The sequence below is a fragment of the Macaca mulatta genome, chromosome 12 (assembly GCF_049350105.2).
Source record: "Macaca mulatta isolate MMU2019108-1 chromosome 12, T2T-MMU8v2.0, whole genome shotgun sequence".
Classification (NCBI taxonomy): Eukaryota; Metazoa; Chordata; class Mammalia; order Primates; family Cercopithecidae; genus Macaca; species Macaca mulatta.
Window position 1 is genome coordinate 144,038,015 of NC_133417.1, and position 20,177 is coordinate 144,058,191.

The 20,177-nt window shown below is 45.5% G+C and overlaps 1 pseudogene; it reads left to right on the forward strand.

Annotated features, from left to right (window-relative positions):
- The first annotated feature begins 273 nt into the window (after nucleotides 1–273).
- Nucleotides 274–356, forward strand: LOC114671670 (U4 spliceosomal RNA; annotated as a pseudogene).
- The last annotated feature ends 19,821 nt before the right edge of the window (nucleotides 357–20,177 follow it).

The following is a 20,177-nucleotide window of genomic DNA, read 5'->3' on the forward strand; positions in this document are numbered from 1 at the left end:
GGTTGTCGGCATGCAGGGTAATTATATCCATAATCCTCACATTGCTCTGATCCAAGGACAGACAGACTTCACAGAGCAGGAGAGATAACCTGGAAAGAGCGAAAGGAAGTGAATATTCGACAAAAAAGGCATCACAAACCAGGATGACTTGGAGGATTAGACAGTAAGTGGTGCCCATATAATTGGTTGGCTATTTAGAAAAACACATTATCTACTGTATACAACCCCAAATATTAAGATTAAAGAGTTAAATTTAAAATAATCATAGTGCACAGCTTTGCACAGTGGTAGTATCGTAACCCATGAGGTTTATCCGAGGTGCGATTATTGCTAATTAAAAACTTCCCCACAATAATAATAGTGTAAAACGTGGGATGAGTAAATGAGAAATGTGCCTAACATTACTGATGGTCAGAGAAACGCAGATCAAAGCAGCGCTCTCCTAAGCAGAGGTTTTTAAAAATGTGAATGCCCAGTGCTGGGAGTCAGGTGGGGAGGGGCCGGGTAGCCTCCCAGATCCTTGGCAAGAGTGAGGCTACAAAGTGCTAGAGTGCTTTTGGAAAGCAATTTGGAAATTTATGTGTTAAAAATGATCCAATGTCCATTACCTTTGACCCAGTAATGCCGTGATGAATCATCGACTTTGAGGGAATAATAAAGAAAGGAGACAATGATTTATGCCTGAAGGTGTTCCTCACCACCTCATTTATAATAATGAAATCTAAGAAAAACTACAGTGTCCATCATCTGAGAGATGTCTTCAAATAAATAATGGAAAGCTAAGTGATGAAATATTATACTGTCAGTATAAACTGTTTGAGAGTTTTTAATAACAGGAGAAAATGAACATGGGACAATGTTAAGTAAAAAAAAAAAAAAAGCAGGTTATGTTACTGAATACAAAAAATAACTGCAAGGCTCTTTTTAAATGAGCGTGACCCTGCCACAATATTGCAGCCGTTACCTTTGCGTGGTGAATTGTGGAAGACTTCTGATGTCCTCCCCTTTTCTACCATATGGATGACTGCTTTTTGAGCACAGCACAGTCAGGAAGGGCTGTTTACGAAATTTGAAATAACTGCTGGGAAGAGCATCCTTTGACCTACAGTTTGCACAGTGCTTTCGAGAAAGGCAGCACACGCTGCGCTGGGATCCTGTGCTGCAGGGAGCGGGAACCGTGTCTGGGGAGGGAGATGCCACCTGGAGCAGCTCTGAGCAAGGGACGTGGATGACAGGCTTTGTCCTAGGACCAGCCATTTGCTGAGAAGTTTCCAGAAAGTACATGCCCTCATCTCTTAGCTCTGTGTCCTTGAGCCGAAGCCGCTTGTCACCGTCTCTCCTTTCCACGGAGGACTCGGTCTCAGCTCGGGGGACTGTGACGATTGCACCAGTGCTGCCAAGAAGGAGGCCAATTAGTACAAAGTAAATTTTTCTCCCCCAGGGAAAATGGACGGAGGCCACCAGAGCACTTCTCTGATGGCAGAAAACACGAGTTTCCTGCGTCCTGGGCCAACCAGCCACAACCAGAGATGAAAGAGACCAGAGAACGTCCCACAGCCTCCTGGGCCAGAGCCGACCGGGCAATTAGACCTCAGCATTTATTTATGGAGCTAATTTTGTGTGTATTGCTCCTATTTCCGTCTGTAGATAAAAAGCAGAGATAATCAGCTTGGCTCAGAACGTGGATACTCTGGGAGCCCCACCCGGGGACCACTTTAAAGCAGACGGATCCCACAGGGAATGGTTCTGAATTGGGGCCGAGGAATTCCACTCCACCACAAACTACACAACCCCCCTCTTCCCGCTGTGTCTTCCTCCAGCCGATTTGTGGAGGGGCTATTTATAGGATTTCCACCATTTATGGGAGGCATTTCTGAAAGGAAAAATCAGGCGGGGGCGTTTTCCTAGTAAAAGCTTATGGTCATCATCATTTGCTCTCATTAGTCCCAAATCCTCTTCGCTGCAGCGTGAAAGCCCTCCTCCATTCTTTGCTTCACCACATTTTGATTCACTAACTCCTTCCCTAAGTTCTGCTGTCTCAGAGACAATTTGTAATTAATGACGAAAGCCCCACTTCCCGAGCTGTGCTGGAGAGGTGGGGATCTCACTAGCACGCGTGTCTCCAGCAAATACGTGTTTCTTGGGGAGTGTTGTGAAGATTTTATCAAGCATATCCCTACACAGAACAGACAGGCTGCCAGGTCACATCTGGGGACAACTGGGAGCCTGGAAATGTATCGTATTTCTTCTCATGAAGTTTTCTCACCTGTCTTTGGAGCTGCCGTGATTAACATTAGGGCAAAAATTAAAATAAAAAAAAAAACACATGGTAAAACCAGTGGAGTAGCAGCTGATAAAACAAGTACAGTAACTAGAAAGAAAGTAATTTTGAGCTGATTGAAGAGAGAATAGTTTATTCTCCCTTCCGGAAATAACTGCTGCCTCTTCAAACCTGACATTAAAATACCAGAGATAAACAGATTACTCGCTATGTTTTGAAATTGAAAGTTAACTTCATTATTTTAAGAATTTTAGAACAGTGTTTTTTCTTCTCATGACAATCAGATATCAGCTTCCTCTAAAAGTTTTTGAACGTCCCCTCACATTAGTTGTACTGCCTTTTTCAATTAAAAATACTTCGAGGACTGTGAAATGATTAGTCAATTCCAACATTCTCTATTAATCAGTGCTACGGTGAAGGCTTTAAATATTGACAAAAACATGCCCCATATAGGACAAACCAAATCATCTTTCAGGCATTGGATCAGAGCCAATAACTTGAGAAATAAATATGTTGATTCTTCCACAAATCTTTAAGTCTGATCTGTGTTATCTTCGTTGCAATTATAAAAATAAAATAAAAGGGGCTTCAAATATATACTAGTCTTGCTATTTGAAACAGACGAGAAAAAACAGAGCTTCAAATATATGGTATTCTTGCTATTTGAAATGGAAATGTGAAAGAATGAAGAAGAACGGCAAACAAGTAAAGATTTAATTTCAGTTTTCAGAGACAAATCAGTTATTCTAGGTGATTAAAAAAGACAGGCCTTGTATTGGTGCATTTTCACCCCCAAGTCAAATAAACCACGTCTGCAAGAAAGGTCTTTTGCCTTTTGCTCTTGTCCAATTTACCTTCCAAAATGCCTGTGGGTGTCTAAGGCACTCTCTGTAGTAGCTGTGACTCTGAGCAGCTGATGACCATTTTGTGCTGGCGATTGTTATAAACAGAAATCTTATCTAAGAAAAGCTGAAGGAACTAGAAGACACTGCTATTTGAAAATGTGGTTGTGAACCTTTTGTAAAAGGGAGTCCTCTCCATGGAACAGTCGCCCTCAGGTTCTCCATTTGTCTAGGGGAGAAGGAAGAACTATCTGGAGGCACCTGCTACCCGTCCTGGAGTCGCAGGTGCTCTGGTGGGCGTGGCCATGTCTAAACCACGCCCATCGCTCTGGTGGGCGTGGCCATGTCTAAACCCCGCCCCTGCGGATGTGAGATGCTGCATCCCTCCGAGTTCAGCGTTGACTCTTTGAACAGACATTCCCCAACACACACACACACACACACACACACACACACACACAGACACACACACACACAGATCTGTGACCCATGGGCATTGCTGAAGTGCCTGGCATGGCATCTCCTGAAGCAGCATTCAGGGGAGCCGCTGGGAGGTCAGCAGAGTGTCGGGGCGGGGTGGCTCCTGGGATCAACCGCATCTGACATCTTAATCTGCCCAGGGCTGCAGCCATTCTGAAGCCCGGGCACACGGAAAGCACCACCATGACAGAAAGACCACCCCTGAAACGCCAATTTTCTTTTCTTTCTTCCTTTCTTTTTCTTTCTTTCTTTTTTTTTTTTTTTTTTTTTTTTTTGGAGATGGAGTTTTGCTCTGTCTCCTAGGCTGGAGTGCAGTGGCTTGATCTCGGCTCACTGCAACCTCCACCTCCCGGTTTCAAGCGATTCTTCTGCCTCAGCCGTCCTAGTAACTGGGATTACAGGCAAGCACCACCATGCCTGGCCAATTTTTTTTGTATTTTTAGTGGAGACAGGGTTTTGCCGTGTTGCTGAGATGCCAGTTTTTACAGGTTTCTACACGATGGCCATTCTGGAGTCATCACTTTGGTGGCATGTACAACACCTCCATCCCACTGCCACACACCAATAAAAGTTCCACAAAATCACTCTAAGTCCACTGCCCTGAGATTACTGATGGAGGAGCAAGTGCCTGCTGTGTAAGGTGAGGGTGCCAACATGAATCTCTTGGCCAGGGTAGAGAGTTGACCCCCACTCAGAAGTCAAGTGAATGAGCAGAGGTCAGCGAGGCTGCCAATCGGCCAGAGAGTTTGGGCCATTCCCCTGAGATTTTACATCTAAATGAATGCTCCAGAGTTCACTGACACCAATAGATTTAGAGGAGGGGGACGTTGGTTGCACACGGAGATACTGTTGGGGGTGGTGGGGGTGGTCATTCTCTGGCTCTTCTCTTCCTCCTACCCTCCAAACTCTAGCTGCTGACTGGAGTGGACAGGGTGGCTCCCCAAGTTACTCATGACAGGCAGAGGCAGTGCAGGCACCGGGCTCAGGGCAAAGGAGAGTGACTGGGATGCCTCACCCTGACTTCCTCTTGATTGCCTGGAACAACTTAGCTGAGTCTTTCTTCCACAGTCCCCTTCTTCCCTACGTCCTGGGTGTCCTACCTGACACCAAAGGTACTAAGCTCCGGTCACTACTCTGCAGAGCAAGGAACGAATGTGTGTTCTGTGGCTGGTGGCTGTAAACAGAGAAAAGATGGTTTATGTATGGTGTAAGCCCTAATAGCTTGCCATGGGCCATGGCTCATGGCAGGCAGGGGGATGAAGTGGCCTATTTTGTCATCATGTCACGGCCTGGTCACACCTGGTCACGGCCCACCTTGGTCACAAATGCAGATGGGGTGGCACCCGTGTGGAGGGTGTCATTAGTGTCATGACCTGCTTCTTACAGGGAGAGCCTCCAGTTCAGGCAGAGCAACAAGACCACGCCCCACAGCAAATACAAACTGCTCATTTTCATAGTGGAAGCTGTTCCTGCGTCATTTGAAACTTTTTAGTCACACATGATATACATACACAAGAGTCTACATATAGCTGTGTACCAACTAAACACATCCAGGAAGCCGGGCACCAGAATTAGCGGCACCAGATAAGTCCGTCCCGGGGGGACTCCTTCCAAAACCAATCACAATTCTAACTTCTAATAACATAGATTAGTGTTGCCATAGATTTGTGTTTGTACTTTAGGTAAATTGAATTGTGTCACATATACACTTTTGTGTCTGGCTTCATTTGTTAAACATGCTATTTGTGGGATTTGTCCAAGGTAGGGGCGGAGCTCTCTTTTTTGTGGCTGCATAGTGCTCTCTTTGTGGGTATAGCACAGTTTGTATGCTGGTGGATATCTGAGTAATTTGGGGATATCACTAATCATGTTCATACAACTGAACTTTTTTGACATTTAAAAATTAAATTGCAAATTTAATTTTTATTTGTAATACAAATTGCAAATTTTGATTCTCTGTGCAAGAACTGATGGATAAAATGTTTACATTGGGTTGACATCACTGAAGGTGTTGTTTTATTGATGCAAAATGATGACCTATACTTAGTGTAATAATCAATTGACTTGGATCATATCTTTACTTTTAATGCCTCTGTGTGTGTGTGTGTGTGTGTGTGTGTATGTGTATTTGTGACTGACTGCAACATGTATTTGTTATCTCACAGTTACCATGGGTCAGGAGTCTGGGTCCTCTTGGCCAGCTGCATGCTCATCTGGAGTTTGAAGTCCTCTTCTAAACTCATTTAAGTTCTTGGCAGAATTTGGTTCTTTGCAGTTCTATAACTGCAGCCCTCAACTCCTAGAGGCCGCCCCTCACCTTGGGAGTTGTGAACCCTGTGAGGTGGCTGCTTCTTCAGCATCAGTAGGAGAATGTCTCTAACCCCTGGTCCATCTTTATGGGGCTCATCTGATTAGCCGGTACCCACCTAGGATGATTTGCCTTTGACAGGTCCTGCCCATTCTCATACGGCTTGAATCCTAGAAGTCGGCACTCAAGAGAGCCACACTGGAGTTCTCCTGACCACATGTCTCTATCTCAGGGCAGTCTCTCCAGCAAGCCAGTTTCAGACTGGCTTTACTCCTGCTTGGTGACTCATGGCTGCAAAGCAGCATGTCGCATATTTTATTCTTTCCACTGTCCTTCCTTCCTGATGTGCCAAGAGTCTTTTATTTTCTTTCTGTTTAACAAACTTCCCTGAGGCTTTCTTTTAGAGTAGGCTTGCTGGCAACACATTCTCTTAATTTTCCTTTATTTGAGCACATCTTTCTTTTTCTTTCTTTCCTAAAGGATACTTTTGCCAGATATGGAATTTGGGGTTGACAGCTTTTATTTCAGCACTTGGAAAATGTTGTGCCACTTCCTTCTGGCCCCCATAATTTCTGTTGAGATACCTGCTGTCATTCAAACTGCTTCTCCCGCTGGGGGAAGGTATTGTTTTGCTGTCACCAATTTCAAGATTTTACTTTGTGTTTGGTTTCCCGGAATTTGATTATGCTGTGTTTTGGCATGAGATTCTTTGAGTTCATCCTGTTTAGGATTTGCTCAGCATCTCAAATCTGTAAGTTGATGTCTTCTGCCAAACTTGGGAAATTTTCAGCCATTATTTATTTGAATACTTTTTCAGGATCTTCCTCTTTATTCTCTCCTTCTAAGACTTTGAGGACATGAGAATTAGATTTTTTGTTATAGTCCCACAAGTCCCTGAGGCTCTGTTTCTTTTTCAGTCTATTTTCTCTCTATTGTCCAGATTCGTTAATTTCTGTTGTTCTCTCAAGTTCACCCATTCTTTCTTCTGTACTCTCCATTGAGTTTTTAATTTGAGTATTTCAGTTGTATTTTTAAAGCATTAATTGATCAGATCATATCCTTATTTTAAATAGACTACATGTGCCTTTTAAACTGCTGTACCTTACCATATCCTTCTAGCCCCTATCACAAACTATACCTAATTCAGAAACACCTTTTAGTGAACACTGTATTTTTAAAGCTATGAAATCAGGGCCAGGCATGATGGCTCAGGCCTGTAGTTCCAACACTTTAGGAGGCCGAGGTGGGCGGGTGGATCACTTGAGGCCAGGAGTTCAAGACCAACCTGGCCAACATGGTGAAATCCTATCTGTACTGAAAATATAAAAATTAGCCAAATGTGGTGATGCACACCTGTAATCCCAGCTACTCAGGAGGCTGAGCAGGAGAATCACTAAAATCACTAAAACCTGGGAGGCATAGGTTGTAGTAAACTGAGACCCCACCGCTGCATTCCAGCCTAGATGACAGAGCAAGATTCCTCAAAACAAACAAACAAACAAAAAAACAAAACACTATGAAATCAGCCTCCAGGAATGTCAGTTCAGAACAGGTAGGTTCTACTCTGAACAGATGAGGTCCCCAGTGTTCAAAGAGCTTAACCAATTTGTGGCTGTCTTCCTGTGGCAGGGCTTGGTGCCTGCATGGTGATCAGATCAGACGTGAGTCCTTCTTCCCTATTTCTAAGATTATTCCTAATTTAAAGATCCTAAAAGTACTTCCTGGAGTCCTGGGAAAACCCACTTTTGGGGCCTGGGTGCCTCCTCCCAAATAAATCATGTGTTATGAGACAAACTTTTTTTAGTTGCCACACTCCCCCACTTTAGTTAAAGCCTGAGGTCTTAAAGATAAAAATGGCCAATACATCTTGATTTTAATGCAAGGAGCTTGAATTCAGGCTCAGTCACCTAAGTTTGAAATGCAAGAGTGTGACTGACCTTTAGCTGCGTGTCGTTAAAGAGTCTGTGGGTCATTTGTGTCTGGGACCAATCCAGAAGGCCCAGTTGCTCTGGCTAGGACACCAGACCCCAACTTTTGGGACCCTAAGTCCAGCATATCTGCCATCTGCTCCCTGGGACAGCTGAGGAGACGTCTGGACTGAACCCCACTGATGGTGGATGTGTTGGTCCTTTCCATCCAGGTTACCAGGACAGCTGGTCAGAAAAGTCCTGCCTGGCCGGGCGCGGTGGCTCAAGCCTGTAATCCCAGCACTTTGGGAGGCCGAGGCGGGCGGATCACGAGGTCAGGACATCGAGACCATCCTGGCTAACACGGTGAAACCCCGTCTCTACTAAAAATACGAAAAGAAATTAGCCGGGCGTGGTGGCGGGCGCCTGTACTCCCAGCTACTCGGGAGGCTGAGGCAGGAGAATGGCGTGAACCCGGGAGGCGGAGCTGGCAGTGAGCCGAGATCGCGCCACTGCACTCCAGTCTGGGCGACAGAGCGAGACTCCGTCTCAAAAAAAAAAAAAAAAAAAAAAAAAAAAAAAAGAAAAGTCCTGCCAACCTTGCTCCTGTTAGAAAGCCCTGGCCATCGCTCGTGATGGCAACAGGCTGCCACCCCACCCCTTCTGTCTTCCGGCTCCTCCTTCTCCCGCTGTGGGTCCTTAGAGACTAGAAGGTGACACAAGGCTTTCTTTGTTTTGTCCATCTGTGTTCTCTGTGTCAGGGCCTATATCAAGTTTCCTAGCTGCCATGACTAAGTGCCACAAACTTGGTGGCTTCAAACAGAAGAAGTTTATTCTCTCACAGTTCTGGAGGCTGGAAGTCAAGAATCCAGGTGTTGACAGGGTGATGTATCCTCTGAAGGCCCTGGGGGAGAATCCATCCTTGCCTCTTCCTTCTTCTGGTAGCTGCAGGCGTTCCTGGTCTTGCTGGGTGTATATCTCCACCTCACTTTCACACGACCTTCTCTTCTCTCTGGGTCTCTCCTCTTCTGTCCCTTGCAAGGACACTTGACATTGGATTTAGGGCCTCTCTGAATAATCCAAGATGGTCTCATCTTGAGAGCTTTCACTTAATTACATCTGCAAAGACCCTTTTTCCAAATATGATAATTTATATTTGGGCATTAAGACGTGGATGTATCTTTTATGGGGGCCACCATTCAATGCAGTGGAGGGCCCAGTCGTTCAGAAGGGCAGGAGCCTGCTTCAATTCCACCTCTGGAACCAAAGGTCAGTGCTTAGTAAGCTCCTCTAGGACTGCCCTCTCTTCTCTGGAATTTCATGCTCATGGTTCAGCTTGTTTCAGTCCCATCTCAGAACAATCCTGAGGATCCACGTGCAGAAACAATGGCCCAGTTCGTTCTGACACCACCCCCATGTAGCAGGAAGTTTTGATCTATCCATGATTGATTTGAAACACTCCAGTGATAAAGACATTGCTTTCTTTCAAGCCATCTGGAAGTCAGAGCAAGGAACTTCTCCCGTTAACTTTGCCACATCTGGGTGCGAGTGATTCACGGAGAAGCAGCCTCGTTCTGGTTTTCATTTCAAGCGATGTTTACAAGGAATTTAAGCAGTCGCCTCTTGAAGGGTCTTTCATTCTATGGCCACTGCTTCTCGCAGAGCCCACTTCTCTGTCTAAAAGTAGAATAACATTTTCCACAACCCCATCTTAGGAAACGTTGGAAAGACTAACAAATTCCTATTTGCAAATCAATTTCAGATCTAGAGTTCTGCAAGCATAAGATGTTGTTATTTTATTTGCTAATTAAAACCATCTCCTTAGAGTTTTGCTTTCCTCTCTCATTTGAATAACAAAGAGAAACCGAGATAGAACCACATCTGTTGAATCTTCTCAATTATTTCTGAATACGGGGCGGAGGGAAAACAGGAGACATCATGAGCATGACGCACAGACACTGAGGAAACCATGGATGTGCTGCTGGCAGATGGTCAAAGCCCAGCGAGCAAATGTGTTTCTATTTCTGCTCTCAATTAAGTATCAGCTCTCCAACCTCAAGTTCAGAGTTGGACCTGGTGTTCACTTTTTCTCCTTCATGACAAAATTGAATCAGTGTTATCCTGGTCTATATTTATTTTTTAATAAACCTTCTTCCTTCTAGTCATCCTCAGCTTCAATTTTCAACTCAGAAAATGCTGATTACATTAGAACATCCAGGGTCAAAGAGAAAGGGAAAAAGACGGACACATAGTGGGTTAATATTAAGCAAATATGAGGATCACTCCAAATTCTTAAATGGTCTTGACAATATAATTTGTAAAACATTTTAAATTCACACAGTGCAATTTGTGATTCCATATTGCCAAACTCGCCAATGAATGTATTTACTCTGCTTCTCGTTTCTGCCCTTTGGCCTTTTAGACCCCAGTGTTCCCTTCTGACATGAACTTAGCCACATCTGTCCGAGGGAAGACAGAAAATCCCACAGATCTGACAGTGATTGCAATTTCTCTGATCTGACAGACACGTCTTATACATCTCCTGCATGAGAAATCCCCTTTCCAGAGGCCAGGGACAGCCCTAGCTCATAGCTCCTCTGTTGATTTGTTTGGGTGTGAAACCCTGAAGAAGAAACCTCCAGAAGGAGACGGTTCTCTGGAGTGGCAGTGGTGGGCTTTGGATGAGGTCGTCCAGTTCTCCAGGTTCTTTCCATTCTAGAAAGGGCAAGTGGGGGAAGTGGGGAGGGTCTGGCGGTGTCTGGCGATCAGGGGGCCGGGGGAAGTGCAAGTCTGTGCCTGCCCCACAGATCTCGCTCCTCCAAGGGCAGCAGGAAGCCACCTTGCCCCCTCGCGGCCTGTCCACAAGTGATACGGGTGGGGCTGATCCCACCTAGGTGTCCATGGCCCACCTGGGTTCCAGCAAGCCTGGTTTACATCACGCATCTCTCTCTGACTCCTTCCTCTTTCAGCCTCGCAGCCAGTTTGTCACCAGATCCCTCTGAGGACAGGAAACAGCCGTTTCTTGCGTTGCCAGGAGCCAGCTGTGCTGGGCCCGTTACTGTCACCTTCCCGCCTTCCCACGAAGCCCTTAAGGTCCGCTGCACATGGTGACTGTCATATCCACATTGTAAAGATGAGAAACCCAGAGCTCACAGGCCGTTTGTGCTGGTGGCTGGGCAGGGGCCAGGTTTGGAGCCAGCCTTCCTGCCACTTTCCCCTTCCCCACTCACCTTTTCCTTTCCCGCCCCAGCCTCCTGCTTCCATCCAGACTCTGATGCTCTCTATCTTCCCAGGCTATCGTGGCATCTTCCAGGCCAATGCCCCTATTTCTAGCGTCACCTACTCTAAATCCTCCCTCCACCATTGCCAAAAGCAATTTTCCCTGGAAATCTTTAAGCCATCTACCTCCAAAGCCTTGGCTAGGCCTTCCTTTCCCTTTATTCTGACCCCTTCCTCCTCCTGGTCTCCTCCCTCCAGCTCCCTCTCTATAGACGGAGATCACTCTCCTCATCACTCCTGGGGCAACTCCCCCACTCCTTCCATCATGCGCCTGCCCCGCTCTGGGAAACCAGAGCCTGCCCCTGTTCCCAAGGACTTCGCAGTGCCTTCCCCTGCCCACACCCTGCCCACCTGGGAGCCAGGCATGTCCACTTTCCACAGAGTCTTCCCTGAGTGCTTTGGGCACAGGGAGCTCTCTGCATCCCTTGTCCGTATATCTAGGGCCCTGGAGGCCTCGTCAGTGGTGTTCTGTCTTTCGTCTCCAACTAGACAGAGCACTCGCTGGGGTCAGGGCATGCATCCTCCTTCTCAGTTTCCCTACAGTGACTTTTTGGCTCTTTTTCGACAAATTAAACCCTTCTGTCACAACTCTGCCATCAAAGCCCTTAGCAGCTTCACCCGGCCCTGCTTTCCTTCCTGGGACCTCTCTGATGTTCAGGAACCCACTGGCCGGCTCCCAGGCTCCCACCTCTCTTTCTAACTTGACCAGTCATTCTCAACTGTGCTTCCAGAGCCTTCTGTATTTGCAGGGTTCCCCTGAGCAGGAGGAGGGGCTGAAGCTGATGGGGTCTGAGCCTCTACCCTCCACAACCCACCCACAGCCAGAGCAGGAAGCCTTGTCCACTCTGTAGACTGAGCAGCTGGTACCTTTCTGGGTAGATTTCCTGGTTCAAATCCTGGCTCTGCCTCTTCCTCTCTCTGTGGTCCTTGGGTGACCTATGCAGCCACTCTGCTGCCTCCTTTTCCTCACCTGTGAACCGGAGAGGATATCAGCCCTCTCTTAAAGGTTGCTGCAAGGATGGGAGGTATCAGAGCAAGCACTGAAGCTTCATGGGGTGAACGAGCCGGTGGAGGGTGGCCTCGACTTCTTCCGTTGCTCCGACCCATGGAGCTCCAGTGTCTTGGAGATTACAGCACGTCTTTGGTAAGAGTTTTCTGCCAGTTGCAGGCCAAGCCAGCACTATTTCCTCCTCTATGGGGCTCTGGTGGCAAGTCCTCCACCCTGTGGGAATCTCTCAGCCTCTCCCGCTAGGGCATTTAGCGGTTGAAGAAGACTAATAACAGTACAGTGAATGATGACTGAGTGCTCACTGTGTTCCCTGGGCTGTACGGAGGCAGCCATGGGCAGTCCTCACATGCCCGGGCTGTTCTGGAACCCACACCCTCCATCTCTGACAATGCTAAGGGCCATTGACACAGTGCTGGAGTGGGAGTGCTTTGCTCTTGGTGGATCTCTCTGGCCCCTGCTCAGCCCTTCTGGACCATCATCATCTCCAGATAGACATAGGCTTCCCAGCCAAGAAGGTGAACCAGAGAGCTCCCGCATGCCCTGGGCACCGGGTGAATGAGAGGGCTCCCACATGCCGTGGGCACCAGGGCTGGCCGAGAACCTGACGACAGGAAGCTGGGATAAAGCTGGAAATATAAACATGCAATGGGGTGAGCAAAAGTACTACCCGAGAGTGGACCATTTTTTGGAATTTAAAGAACAAGATTCAGACTTCGGGTAAAACTCACTGGTGACATAAGCTAAGCATAGTGAGAAGGGTGATTTGATCCCATTTGGGACTTAACTGACAAATTGCAGTATTGAAACAGTCATTTGTCAGAGAACTGCTCCCGGGGCTTGGAGTGTGGATACCAACTCAAGCAGAGGCCGCATGGAATCATCCCTCCCATTCAGGATGAGCGAATCTAGGACCTCTGGGGTTAATCCTGTCTCTTTTGTTTGCTTATTTGTTTGTTTCTTTGATATATTGTTCTATTTTCTCAGAGATTTCCTTGGCTTTTATCTCCCAAATATTCTGTTGAAAATTTTTATTTTAGCAATCACATGTTGTTGTTTCATAAAAAAGAAATTGTCTAAAGGGCTCACTTTTATTTTCTGTTCATTTTTCATATTATCTTATTCTTGTTTCAAAGATGAACTTATCTTCTCACTATGAAGCTAAACATTATTTGCTAGGATATTTTTATTCCTAAATTATATCCATTTCTTTTCTAGTCTATTCTCAAGGGTTCATCCTCAGGCTGGCATTTGGTGTCCTTTTTTTGCTTCTCTAGGTCTTGCCTTGATCATCTTCCAGGTTAAGAAAAAAATCTACATTTAAAATCTGGGTCTCTGTAATTTTTGTATTCCAAATATAACTGAATCTAGAAAAAAATTACTGGTTTATATCATAGTTAATTGACTTACTTCCATTATATATGTAGCCAATCTAGGCTTCAACAGTAAACTGAATTGAGTTATAGAAGGTGGGTATTAAAATGGCTAATTTGGGATTATTCTGACTACAATTAATGCTGTGACATGGTTCTGTTCATTTTAAATAGAATTTCATGGAACAGATATTACCAAAGTGTACCCATGTCCCAGCTGCCCTTGACTCACAGTGAGCCCACCTTGGTCCCTCTGGTCAGATCTGCTTGGGGTCAGGATGCCTCCCACAGAGCTTGGGAAGTGCTGTGACACTGGGCACCCTGTCCTTACACTGCAGCAAGTCCACCACGTTCAAAGTATAAGAACTCTGGGTAACACACCTTGCCAGGAGAAACTGTGACCTACAAAAAGCAGCAGAGGACAGAAACTCTGCTGATATATGTTATATATATCATACACACACACACACATATATGTATATATTTCACTCAAAATTGTGGAAGAAGTTGGGTAGTGAGGATACCTTGGTGTAAGTTGATTCCAGCTCTTAATGGCTATGTGAGCTTGGGAAAGTAATCCGACCTCTCCAGGCCCTTCAACAGAGGACTGTAGACCAGCTCACCTACTCTTCAATGTCATGCTGGTGAGTGTGGTTTGGGGAAGGGATGGCGTGAAGAGATTCTAGGCAGCATGCCCATCTTGGTGTCCCAACACCCTTACTTCTAGGAATCCAGTATTCCTACCAACGGAGACATCATACTAGTAACCAAGACTTCCACAAAACGCAGGCTCGTCAAGAGCTTTAAAAAGGAAGGCAGGAAGTGACAGGAGCTCTGATTCCATCCTCATCTGCTACCCACCTCTCTCACTCGCTCTTCAAAGCAGACTTGGAAGAGAACTTTTTAAAAAAATCATATTTATTTGCCCAAAGTGGAAAGAGTGATCTCATTAGACCCAAGGCTGTGATTTCACTTTAGGTTCAGTGGGAAGGATCGGTGAGCTCCTTGGTAACAAAGCCCATGAAACACACACATGTTCGCTATGGCAAGTGGACGTTGGCAGGACCTCTGTCATTCAACGCTACGTAAACACTCGGCTCCACACTGCAGACTTTAAAAAAGAATGTACACTTGACTCCATTTCAAGTCGAAGAGAGTTTAATGAGTATCCATGTATGGTGAGCGTGTTGGCCTCTTTTCTTGGGGTGTGAAAATACATATAGGTAGCACATGTGCGTGTGTGTGTGAGGGCATCCGCCTTCATGGAGCAGCCAATCTTGCCGTGGAGACAAGACTACCTCACATCTGATCATCCACAGTAATCCCAACGACCTGCAATAAAAACAGTAGTTCCCATTTATTGGGCACTTACTGTGTACTGCATTCTGACCAAGGAGCATTCCAGGGCTCACACGGTGACTGGCACAGAGGACACTCAGTCAATACATGTTAGTTTTTGTTACATCAGATTTTGCTGTGCTCAGTGTTCCCGGAAGGAGACAGCTCTGATTTGACCAGTGACTGAAAAGGCCTAAAATATCAAGGCGAGCTCTGCACTGTCCTCTCGGAAAGGTCTCATCACCATGGACGTTTTGACTCGCCAGGGTGGAAACAGCCTAGGATCACACTGAAGCCAACGTCTGCATCCTGTTCTGTTCCTGCAAGATTCCCACTCCAGCCTGCATCTGCCAGGCTGCCTGATACCTTTGCAGCTTTACAGGTAACACGTAGCCTCTACGCCGTGATAAAGAACACATTGACCACATGCACTTTCCTCTTCCTGGAGGCCTGCACGGTGTGAAATTCACTGTCAGTCACAGAGACCCTTCAGATCTGGGCAAGACCAGTCTCTCTGGAACCAAGGCCCTGAGTGAGGCAGTTTTTTACGCCCAGTAGGTTTCCATTATTATTCTAATTGAATTTCCAGCTTCTCTTGAAGTTAGCAAGGTTTGTTCCTTCATGCTCCTTAATTTTACACATTGGATAGCAGCTCTAAATGTCAAAGCTAGAGCCATTCAAAGTGATTTTTTAAATGAACAGTAAGCCAGTTAGATTCCTTTGTGGCAAGCATGTCACAGCTTCCCTTACCCCAGGTCCTAAAAGCTCCTGCTAATGGTTTCCTACATTATTACACTAATGTGCCTGGGGGCTGGTCTACTGGAAACAGATCTGTAATAAATATGTCAACAGCAGTGAAGGACAAGAAGCCGGGTCCTCTGCCCCCGGGCCCAGTGGGGCTATGGCACAACACAGCTCCAGGGCACCATGTGCCAGCCCTGTTGCATCTTTTTGGGGTGGGTTTTGATGGTGAAAGAATTATTGATCTTAATGAGGCTTCCTTGCACATTCATCAAAACTGTTGTCACATTTGGTCAGAGGCCTCACATGCGACCCTGGCTAGGGTGAGCCTTAGAAGGAAAATTAAGCAATTAAGCAAATCCAATTGCCTGGAGGCACAGGGGCTCCACAGACCAGACTTCAGCCGGAAAGCAAGAGCACTAATGGGGCTGCAAAGCCTGAACCTGTGACACCATCACTTTGGACTCACCCTGGGCGACCGGTCCAGAGGGAGCAGTGTCAGTTTCCTAGCACTGCTCTCACAAATCACCTTGAGCTTAGCGGCTTAAAACAACACAAATCTATGATCTTCTGGTTCTGGGGAAGTCTGAAATGAGTCTTATGGAGCTGAGAGGGGTGTATGCAGGAGTACGCTCTTCTGGAGGCAAACCCATTGCCTTGCCTCTTTCAGCTTCTGGAGGTTGTCTGTCTGTCTCTCTCCCGTGATGTGATCACATCGTGACACCCAACCTCTGCTTCTGCCCTATTTCCAGTCTCTCTGACCCTGACCCTCCTGCCTCTGAATGATAAGGACCCTTGTGATGGCATTGGGTCCATCTGGATAACCCAAGACAATTTCCCTGTCTCAAGACTCTTAAGCTGTAAGTCCCAGCCACAGCAATCAGGCAAGAGAAGGAAATAAAAGTCATCCAAACAGGAAATGAAGTCAAGCTATATCTCTTCACCAGTAATATGACTATATACCTAGAAAACCCTCATGACTCCACCAAAAGCCTCCTGGAACTGACAGACAACTTCAATAAAGTTCCAGGGTACAAAATCAATGTTTGAAAATTAGTAGCATTTCTATACACCAGTAATGTTCAAACTGACAGCCAGATCAAAAAGGCAACCCCATTTACAATACCACATACTCACAAATACCTAGGAATGCATCTAACCAAGAAGGTGAAACATCTCTACAAGGAGAACTAAAAAACACTGCTGAAAGAAATCATAGATAACACAAACAAATGGAAAAACTTTCCATGCTCATGGATTGGAAGAATCAATATCATTAAAATGGTCATATTACCCAAAGAAATCTGCAGATTCAATGCTAGTCCTATCAAACTACCAACATCATTTTTCACAGAATTAGAAAAAAATTATTCTAAAATTCATACAGAACCAAAAAAGAGCCTGAATAGCCAAAGCAATTCTAAGCAAAAGGAACAAAGCTGGAGGCATCACATTACCCAACTTCAAATTATATTAAGGCTGTAATAACCAAAACAGCATTGTACTGGTACAAAAAACAGACACTTGGACCAATGGAAGAGAACAGAGAACCCATAAGTAAAGCCACACTTCTACAACCATCTGATCTTTGACCAAGTTAAAAAAAAATAAGCAATAGGGAAAGGACTCCCTATTCAATAAATGGTGCTGGGATAACTGACTAGCCCCTTGCAGATGAATGAAACTGGACCCCTACCTTTCACCATATACAGAAATTAACACAAGGATTAAAGATTTAATTATAAGACCTCAAACTATATGAATCCTAGAAGAAAACCTAGGAAACATCACTCTGAACATCAGCTTTGGGAAAGAATTTATGACTAAGTCCTTAAAAGCAATTGCAACACAAATGGACAAGTGGGACCTGTTCAAACTAAGGGGCATCTGCATAGCGAAAGACACTATCAACAGAGTAAACAGAACAGCCAATAGGATTGGAGAAAATACTCTCAAACTATGCATTTTACAAAGGTTTCAAATCCTGACTCTAGTAGGAACTTAAATAATTGGACAAGCAAAAACAACCCATTAAAAAGTGATCAAAAGACACAAGCAGAGGCTTCTCAAAAGAGGACATACTAGCAACCAACAGACATATGAAAAAATGCTCAACATCACTAATCATCAGAAAAATGCAAATCAAAACCACATCTCACACTAGCTACCATCTCACACTAGCCAGAATGGATATTACTAAAAAGTCAAAAAATAACAGATGCAGGTGAAGCTGTAGAGAAAAGAGAATGCTTATACACTGTAGGTGAGAATGGGAATTAGTTCAGCCACTGTGGAAAGCAGTTTGGAGATTTCTCAAAGAACTTGAAATATAACCATCATTTAACCCAGCAATCCTATTACCGGGTATATACCTGAAGGAAAATAAATTATCCTACCAAAAAGGTGCATGCACATGTATGTTCCTTGCAGCACTATTCACAAAAGCAAAGACATGAAGTCAACCTAGATGCCTATCACAGTGGATTGGATAAAGAAAATGTGGTACATATACACCATGGAATACTATACAGCCATAAAAAAGAACAAGAGCATGTCCTTGACAGCAACATGGATGTAGCTGGCAGCCATCATCTTAAGCGAATAATTGGAAGACAGGAGGGTCAGTGTCAGTGAGATTGGAACAGAAAACCAAATACCACATATTCTCACTTATAAGTGGGAGCTAAACATTGGGGCTCATGGACATAAAGATGGCAACAATAGACACTAGGGACTACTAGAAGGGGGAGGGAGAGAGGAAGGAGAACAGGGCTTGAAAAACTAACTGTTGGGTGCTATGCTTAGTACCTGGGTGATGGGGTCTTTAGTACCTCCAAACCTCACATCAGACAACAAACCCATATAACAAACCTGCACAGGTATCCCCTGAATCTAAAATAAAAAGATCAAATGATTTTTTTTTTCATGAGAAGAGTAAAAACAAAACAAAACAAAACCCTTAAGTTAATCACATCCGAAAAATCCTTTTTGTTATGGAGGGTCACATATTCACAGGCTCTGGGGATTAGCATGTGGGCATCTTGGGGGCCATTATTCTGCCTCCATAGGAACATCGTCCTAAATCAGAAGACGGAAGTGCAGGAAGTGAAGCTCTGTGTGAGTCACAGGGCTCTCCCTCGGCTCTCCTGGGGAGAGGGGATGGGGACATGGAAAGCACAGCCTGTAAAACTCAAGGCAGTGTCTGCGAGAATGAGCATGAGAACCATCTCTAACGCCTGCATCAGACTTCACTCTTGTGCACTCTTTGTCTTAGTCATTAGGGCCAGCTCACTGGATGTGTGCTATTTTTCATCCCAATTTATAAAAAAACAAATGAGGTCATGATATGCTGAGTTACTCACCCAAGATCACAACTCTGTACACATCTGTCAAGGTGGTGAGGTCTGCAGACAAATCAAAGCCGGAATGCCCATCTTTCCCTTTTAAGGGGAATTCAAATAGTTTAGGATCTCAGAAGAGCCCCTTCCAAAGAAAGGTAGCATTTTTCATGATCACTTTCCCACACGAAAGACCTCACTGAAGGAGCCAAAGAGTTGAAATCCTCAGACGCCAGAGGAGCCCTTCTTCGAGATCTTTAAGGCATGATTCATGATGCCAACAATCTCTTGCTGACTCTTCTAAGTGTAAATCAACTTGACAATGCACATTCTCTGCCTCATGTGCTCTTCAAACCTGGCCTCTTCACAGGACGCGGCTTCGTGATGTAAGCTCTGGACGATGAGAGCTGTGCAGTGTGATTAATGCACCACGTGTCAGCAGGAGGATCAGAGGTTGTGTGTGTGCGTGCCTTAGTGTGTTGGTGTGTCCTCCCTGAAGTTCAGGGCTCTGGGAGTCTCTTTCCTACAGAGAAAAAGGAGGGGGAAGCACAACTCCATTGAAACTCCATTGAAAAAAGGAGAAAATGTCAAAGGAGAATTTACTTAGCATGAAATATTTTCATGACCCAAAAAGACAAGGACTGTGAGGACAAAGAGAAAAAGGACTCAAGCATGAGCTCCAGGGTAGTGGGCCCTGGTCCCTCCTCCCTCCTCACTTGGGAGAACGTGAACATGCCCTTGGCTCCTGGGTCTGTGCAGAGCTGCCCTTCATCATCCATACACTTGTCCCCAAACAAGTAGGAACTTCCAGGTAAATCTACAAGTGTGTGGGCCGACTGTCCTATTCGATGCAGACTCCAGATCTAAATATTCTGCTTCTCTGGGCTTGGGTTCCATTGTTCACACCGCTAAGCCTGCCCACATCCAGGTCCAGAAGCATCCTGGCCACACACCCAGTGCCAGAGAAGGGCCCTGGAGACTGGAGGAGCTGAGCAGGAGGCTCCCCAGAGCTGCTTCCAAGAGCAGAGTCATGCTAAGGAAAGTGAGGGTCAGTGCGCAGGGACCCGAGCCATCATTGCTCCAGGGGTGAGTCTGGGGCAGAAGAACACAGAAACAGTTCAGGAGGTGAAGCACTGTGCATCAAGAAGCTCTAACAATGGTGGGCAGCTGAGCCCGTAGGGATAGGGTACCTGTTTATTTTCTAAAAAACGATACTTGAGAGTGAAAAAGGGGTGTGATTCATACCACCCATGAGGGGCTATCCCCATATGAGTGCTGCAGATG